The sequence below is a fragment of the Salvelinus namaycush genome, unplaced genomic scaffold, assembly GCF_016432855.1.
Source record: "Salvelinus namaycush isolate Seneca unplaced genomic scaffold, SaNama_1.0 Scaffold1780, whole genome shotgun sequence".
Lineage (NCBI taxonomy): Eukaryota > Metazoa > Chordata > Actinopteri > Salmoniformes > Salmonidae > Salvelinus > Salvelinus namaycush.
The window spans coordinates 29,189-37,725 of record NW_024058542.1 but is presented as its reverse complement, the minus strand read 5'-3'; the positions used below and the strand labels follow the sequence as shown (position 1 = coordinate 37,725).

General features: G+C 44.0%; 1 non-coding gene across 1 annotated transcript; it reads right to left on the bottom strand.

Moving 5' to 3' along the window:
* Positions 1-7,412: 7,412 nt before the first annotated feature.
* On the bottom strand, positions 7,413-7,486 carry trnai-aau. The gene has a single exon. It is a non-coding gene; the product is annotated as a tRNA-Ile (tRNA).
* Positions 7,487-8,537: the final 1,051 nt, after the last annotated feature.

Sequence of the window (8,537 nt, the reverse complement as noted above, 5' to 3'; positions counted from 1 at the left end):
TCTAGTAGGGTGAGGCCGGGTGCTGCAGACTGTTCTAGTAGGGTGAGGCCGGGTGCTGCAGACTGTTCTAGTAGGGTGAGGCCGGGTGCTGCAGACTGTTCTAGTAGGGTGAGGCCGTGTGCTGCAGACTGTTCTAGTAGGGTGAGGCCGGGTGCTGCAGACTGTTCTAGTAGGGTGAGGCCGGGTGCTGCAGACTGTTCTAGTAGGGTGAGGCCGTGTGCTGCAGACTGTTCTAGTAGGGTGAGGCCGTGTGCTGCTGACTGTACTAGTAGGGTGAGGCCGGGTGCTGCAGACTGTTCTAGTAGGGTGAGGCCGGGTGCTGCAGACTGTTCTAGTAGGGTGAGGCCGGGTGCTGCAGACTGTTCTAGTAGGGTGAGGCCGGGTGCTGCAGACTGTTCTAGTAGGGTGAGGCCGGGTGCTGCAGACTGTTCTAGTAGGGTGAGGCCGTGTGCTGCAGACTGTTCTACTAGGGTGAGGCCGTGTGCTGCAGACTGTTCTAGTAGGGTGAGGCCGTGTGCTGCAGACTGTTCTAGTAGGGTGAGGCCGTGTGCTGCAGACTGTTCTAGTAGGGTGAGGCCGGGTGCTGCAGACTGTTCTAGTAGGGTGAGGCCGTGTACTGCAGACTGTTCTAGTAGGGTGAGGCCGGGTGCTGCAGACTGTTCTAGTAGGGTGAGGCCGGGTGCTGCAGACTGTTCTAGTAGGGTGAGGCCGGGTGCTGCAGACTGTTCTAGTAGGGTGAGGCCGGGTGCTGCAGACTGTTCTAGTAGGGTGAGGCCGGGTGCTGCAGACTGTTCTAGTAGGGTGAGGCCGGGTGCTGCAGACTGTTCTAGCACCCGCTCAGTACATTGTTTTCACTGAGGAAATGTACGAGTCTGCTGTTAATGATAATACAGAGGATTTTCCAAAGGTTGCTGTTGACGCATATCCCACGGTAGTTATTGGGGTCAAATTTGTCTCCACTTTTGTGGATTGGGGTGATCAGTCCTTGGTTCCAAATATTGGGGTAGATGCCAGAGCTGAGGATGATGTTAAAGAGTTTTAAGTATAGCCAATTGGAATTTGTTGTCTGTATATTTGATCATTTCATTGAGGATACCATCATCACCACAGGCCTTTTTGGGTTGGAGGGTTTGTATTTGGTCCTGTAGTTCATTCAAGGTAATTGGAGAGTCCAGTGTGTTTTGGTAGTCGTTAATAGTTGATTCTAAGATTTTCATAATATCATGTATATGTGTTTGCTGTTTGTTCTTTGTTATAGGGCCAAAAGATTGGAGAAGTGGTTTACCCATACATCTCCATTTTGGATAGATAACTCTTCGTGTTGTTGTTTGTTTAGAGTTTTCCCAGAAGTGGTTAGAGTCTATGGATTCTTCAATTACATTGAGCTGATTTCTGACGTGCTGTTCCTTCTTTTTCCGTAGTGTATTTCTGTATTGTTTTCGTGATTCACCATAGTGAAGGCGTAGACTCAGGTTTTCTGGGAAAATCTTTTTGGTTGGAAAGGTTTCTCAATTTCTGTCTAAGGTTTTGGCATTCTTCATCAAACCGTTTGTCATTGTTGTTCATTTATTTCGGTTTTCTGTTTGAAATTTGTAGATTAGATAGGAAACTGAGAAGTCAAATATACTGTTAACATTTTCTACTGCATTTTCTACATTTTCTCTCTCTCTCTCTCTCTCTCTCTCTCTCTCTCTCTCTCTCTCTCTCTCTCTGTCTCTCTCTCTCTCTCTCTCTCTCTCTCTCTCTCGCTCTCTCACTTTCTTTCTCTCTCTCTCCCTCTCATCCTCTCTCTTCCTCTCTCCCTCTCTATCTCTCTCTCCCTCCCTCCATCCCCCTCTTTTTCTCTCTCTCTCTCTCTCTCTCTCTCTCCCTCTGATCCTGGCTCTCTCTCCCTCCCGCTCTCTCTCGCTCTCTCTCAGTCAGTCTTCAGTCTTCAGATCTTCAGTCTGGTTTATGACACTGAAAACTGAAAACTTACTGACGTTTACGACCGCTATACAGGCTTGAATCAATTAAAACTACTTCCTCAACAACAGTTAAAACTCCCTCACCAACAGTTAAAACTACTTCCTCACCATCAGTTAAAACTCCCTCACCAACAGTTAAAACTCCCTCACCATCAGTTAAAACTCCCTCACCAACAGTTAAATCTCCCTCACCAACAGTTAAAACTCCCTCACCAACAGTTAAAACTCCCTCACCAACAGTTAAAACTCCCTCACCAACAGTTAAAACTCCCTCACCAACAGTTAAAACTCCCTCACCATCAGTTAAAACTCCCTCACCAACAGTTAAATCTCCCTCACCAACAGTTAAAACTCCCTCACCATCAGTTAAAACTCCCTCACCAACAGTTAAAACTCCCTCGCCATCAGTTAGAACTCCCTCACCAACAGTTAAATCTCCCTCACCAACAGTTAAAACTACTTCCTCACCAACAGTTAAAACTCCCTCACCAACAGTTAAAACTCCCTCACATCAGTTAAAACTCCCTCACCAACAGTTAAAACTCCCTCACCATCAGTTAAATCTCCCTCACCAACAGTTAAAACTCCCTCACCAACAGTTAAAACTCCCTTACCAACAGTTAAAATTCCCTCACCAACAGTTAAAACTCCCTCACCAACAGTTACAACTCCCTCACATCAGTTAAAACTCCCTTACCAACAGTTAAAACTCCCTCACCAACAGTTAAAACTCCCTCACCAAAAGTTAAAACTCCCTCACATCAGTTAAAACTCCCTCACCAACAGTTAAAACTCCCTCACCAACAGTTAAAACACCCTTACCAACAGTTTAAGTTAAACTCCCTCACCATCAGTTAAAACTCCCTTACCAACAGTTAAAACTCCCTTACCATCAGTAAAAACTCCCTTACCAACAGTTAAAACTCCCTCACCATCAGTTAAAACTCCCTTACCAACAGTTAAAACTCCCTCACCATCAGTTAAAACTCCCTTACCAACAGTTAAAACTCCCTTACCAACAGTTTGTTATACAGTCAGTGACAATAGTATATTGGTGTAACACACAAGATACTGTATGTATTTCAATTTCTTCTGAGTATTTTGTAACTTGTATTACACTAGGCTGAACTACACTCAAATGGATTTTGTAACAAGATACTTTCGAGAGCTGTAATTTCGATTTTGTACTTTTCTATACCACTTTTTTAAAGCGGTTCACTATTTTGTGGTCCCCTTTCACCCTGCATTGGTATCAGAAGTCTGATGGCACTATGGTGTGATAAGAGCATCTGCTAAATGAACTAAATATATATGTATATGTAAAAATGAACAATTGCAAAGCATGCTGAGTATTATTCTAATGAGGATGCCGAGTATTATTCTAATGAGGATGCTGAGTATTATTCTAATGAGGATGCTGAGTATTATTCTAATGAGGATGCTGAGTATTATTCTAATGAGGATGCAGAGTACGATTCTAATGAGGATGCTGAGTATTATTCTAATGAGGATGCTGAGTATTATTCTAATGAGCATGCAGAGTACGATTCTAATGAGGATGATGAGTATTATTCTAATGAGGATGCTGAGTATTATTCTAATGAGCATGCAGAGTACGATTCTAATGAGGATGATGAGTATTATTCTAATGAGCATGCAGAGTATTATTCTAATGAGGATGCTGAGTATGATTCTAATGAGGACGCATATTAGTATTCTAATGAGGATGCTGAGTATGATTCAAATGAGCATGCAGAGTATTATTCTAATTAGGATGCTGAGTATTCTTCTAATGACGATGGAGAGTATTATTCTAATGAGCATACATAATATTATCCGCCCTGAAACAAGGCCAATAATAATACCCAGTGTGCTTTGCAGTTCATTTTGGTATGTTCCTTTTTACGTAGACGCGAGGAAAATAGACTTGCTCCCTAATTTGAAGCGCATGACGCTTTTGACGGCGTTGACACTCGCAGCCCGTCTGTTTTCTGTCATTCTAATTCCAGCGTGTACCCGCTCGTTCACGTTTCGTTTGGCCTTTACAGTCAGCGCATTCAACTAAAGGTAGATAAACCACAACATATCACAGCCGTAGTAAAACGTTTCTGTAACCGTTACTGAAAATGCTGTTGCTGTTCAGCTACTTGCAAATGTATTTCTGTATTTAAAAATATACGTATTCTGTAGTTTATTTTGATACATTGATCTTGATGGTATTTTGTAATTGTATTTCGTCATTCTTGCCCATCGATGGGTCCGGTGAGTCCCAGCAGCCGGACTGTGGAGGTGGAAACACTGAGGTCTGAGTGTTTCTGGTAAAACACCGGGGAAATCCTCTGTGGAAACGCACCATGACTCCACCCCACTGCTGTCCTTTCAGCTGCACACCAACTCTGACTGGAAACCACAGAGGAGGAGGAGCCCATCCTCCTATCGCTCCTCCCACCAGCCTCTCTGACACACTCACACTGTTCACAGTCTGTCCAAGTGAGGCTCTATAGCTGCTCTGAGACCCCCGATGTCCTGAGTGCCAGAGAGATGGCAGATGGACCAGTGCTCTTTTACAGCCCTGCGTGTGTGTGTGTCTGCCTGCGTGTTCATACACTGTGTATGTGTGCGTGCCCACTCCTCACTCCATGTGTGTGTGTGTGAGAGATAGTGTGTGTGTGAGAGAGAGTGTGTGTGTCAGCCCCTTGCCGTGCTCTGCCAAAGTGGGCATCTGGTGTGTGGACTATCACAGGGGAGAGAGAGGACCACAGAAAGAGAAGTCACCTCATCGGCCATCTCTCTCTCCTATCTCCCTCTCTCTCCTATCTCCCTCTCTCTCTGTCTCTCTCTCTCCCTTTCCCTATCTCCCTCTCTCTCTCCCTTTCTCTCTCTCTCTCCCTCCCTCTCTCTCTCCCTCTCCTGTCTCCCTCTCTCTCTCCTATCTCTCTCTCTCTCTCTCTCTCCCTTTCCCTCTCTCTCTCTCCTGTCTCCCTCTATCTCTCTTGTCTCCCTCCCTCTCTCTCTGTCTCTCCATTTCTTTACCCTCCTCTTTCTCTTTTCCCTCTTCCTCTGTCTCTCTCTGTCTCTCTCTGCTCTCTGAGAGCCAAACCTCAGTTAATCCCAATGAGAGTTACAGACTGCTCTTAGTGTCTAGAGACAGAGCGTCCATCAAGCTGTTAGTTTGCTTGTGACGTAGGTAGATAACCTGATCTACCGGCAGGTGTCCACCAAACAACCGCCCCCTCTCACTAACCAACTGGCCACACACACACACATGGTGCCGTTGGCAGGAAGCGTAGTGGGACTGACCTTTTATTCTGCCCCTCCATTGGGGGTCTGGACTACTTCCAGGTCGCCTAGGGGTCAAACTGGTTCTGGGGCCAGGGAGGGACGCAGGTGCTGGAGCACAACACTGGACAGCTGGATACAATGTAGTAACAGACAACGGGAGAGAGAGAGAGAAACCTCCGTCCACATATACACTCAAACTCACAACACACATCCCCATCCATTGAAACTTCAGTATATCTCAGGTCTGATCTACACCAGTCTCTGTCATTCTCTCTCCCTGCCAGACCCAGGCCTGGTCCTCCATACAACACCAGTCTCTGTCATTCTCTCTCCCTGCCAGACCCAGGCCTGGTCCTCCATACAACACCAGTCTCTGTCATTCTCTCTCCCTGCCAGACCCAGGCCTGGTCCTCCATACAACACCAGTCTCTGTCATTCTCTCTCCCTGCCAGACCCAGGCCTGGTCCTCCATACAACACCAGTCTCTGTCATTCTCTCTCCCTGCCAGACCCAGGCCTGGTCCTCCATACAACACCAGTCTCTGTCATTCTCTCTCTCTCCCTGCCTGCCAGACCCAGGCCTGGTCCTCCATACAACACCAGTCTCTGTCATTCTCTCTCCCTGCCAGACCCAGGCCTGGTCCTCCATACAACACCAGTCTCTGTCATTCTCTCTCCCTGCCAGACCCAGGCCTGGTCCTCCATACAACACCAGTCTCTGTCATTCTCTCTCCCTGCCAGACCCAGGCCTGGTCCTCCATACAACACCAGTCTCTGTCATTCTCTCTCCCTGCCAGACCCAGGCCTGGTCCTCCATACAGAAGAATGTCCAAGGTAAGGTTCTGATTATCACTAAACCTTGCGTGTTAACGGCTGTCCTTTGCCGTGAAATTGCACTCTTATAAATGCCAGTTTCCCCTCAACTTTACAGCCTGACACACACACACACACAGGCAGAATAATCCTGTCCAAAGCACAGAATGTGTTTCAGACAACAGAACACATGCTGTGTTAATAATAGACTCACAGCCTTCGTCCCAAATGGTATCCCTGTACATGCCCTGTATAGTGCACTACTGTTGACCAGGGCCCTATTGAGTGCCGGGTGCCATTTGGGACGCACAGACACAGTCTGGCCAGGAGAAAAGGAAAGCAACAAGTTACTTTCAAATATACTGCAGCCAAACTGCACATACCTGAAGAGTAGGGTGTGTGTGTGTGTGTGTAAATAATGAATTAATCAAATGATTGATTAATCAAATGTCTATCTGTTTCTTCACCATTCTGTCTCTCTGTCTCTTAGTCCATGAAGTCCCCTGTCCTCCCTCCCTTCCTTGGATAATAAAATACTAATGTCTTTGCTAGGTAAAGCCCCGCCTTATCTCAGCTCACTGGTCACCATAGCAGCACCCACCTGTAGAACGCGCTCCAGCAGGTATATCTCACTGGTCACCCCCAAAGCCAATTCTTCCTTTGGCCGCCTCTCCTTCCAGTTCTCTGCTGCCAATTACTGGAACGAATTGCAAAAATCTCTGAAGCTGGAGACTCATATCTCCCTCACTAACTTTAAGTACCAGATGTCAGAGCAGCTCACAGATCACTACACCTGTACATAGCCCATCTGTAAATAACACATCCAACTACCTCATCCCCATACTGTTATTTATTTATTTTTGCTCCTTTGCACCCCAGTATCTCTACTTGCACATCCATCTTCTGCACATCTATCACTCCAGTGTTTAATTGCTAAATTGTAATTTATTTTGCCACTATGGCCTATTTATTGCCTTACCTCCCTAATCTTACTTCATTTGCACCCACTGCATATAGACTTTTCTATTGTGTTATTGACTGTATGTTTTGTTTATACCATGTGTAACTCTGTGTTGTTGTTTGTGTCGCACTGCTTTGCTTTATCTTGGCCAGGTCGCAGTTGTAAATGAGAACTTGTTCTCAACTGGCCACCTGGTTAAATAAAGGTGCAATAAATACATAAAAGACTAATGAAAACTCCTACAATGAGTTTGAAAAAAACATTAAAATGTCACTCCACAATAAAACAACAATTGACAATTCATATTCCTAATTTAAAAACCATATAGTAGAACCCAATCAACAGAGTTCTGAAACAGTGTATGTAGACTTTCATAGTAAAACAACTTCCTGGCCAGTACGGGTATCGAACCCGCGACCTTCGCGTTATTAGCACGACGCTCTAACCAACTGAGCTAACCGGCCTGGCGTAACACACGGGCAATAGAAGGGGCTTACAACTTTATATGAATCTGGACGGGGTTATTTTCCAATGTCTACATTCCACCATTAGAGGGCAGAGAACGTAAACATATCCAGCCCAGTTCACCACAGACAGTTCTGAATATCCGTAACAGAAATTTTTGTGACCTTATTTGACCTTTTCTGCTGCTTTTGAGACAGAGTTCGATCCCTCCTTGGGGCACTACTTGATTTAGTGAATAAAACACTAAACAATCACAATACAGTAACTATGACTAAACAATCACAATACAGTAACTATGACTAAACAATCACAATACAGTAACTATGACTAAACAATCACAATACAGTAACTATGACTAAACTATCACAATACAGTAACTATGACTAAACAATCACAATACAGTAACTATGACTAAACAATCACAATACAGTAACTATGACTAAACAATCACAATACAGTAACTATGACTAAACAATCACAATACAGTAACTATGACTAAACAATCACAATACAGTAACTATGACTAAACAATCACAATACAGTAACTATGACTAAACAATCACAATACAGTAACTATGACTAAACAATCACAATACAGTAACTATGACTAAACAATCACAATACAGTAACTATGACTAAACAAGCACAATACAGTAACTATGACTAAACAAGCACAATACAGTAACTATGACTAAACAATCACAATACAGTAACTATAACTAAACAATCACAATACAGTAACTATGACTAAACAATCACAATACAGTAACTATGACTAAACAATCACAATACAGTAACTATGACTAAACAATCACAATACAGTAACTATGACTAAACAATCACAATACAGTAACTATGACTAAACAATCACAATACAGTAACTATGACTAAACAATCACAATACAGTAACTATGACTAAACAAGCACAATACAGTAACTATAACTAAACAATCACAATACAGTAACTATGACTAAACAATCACAATACAGTAACTATGACTAAACAATCACAATACAGTAACTATGACTAAACAATCACAATACAGTAAC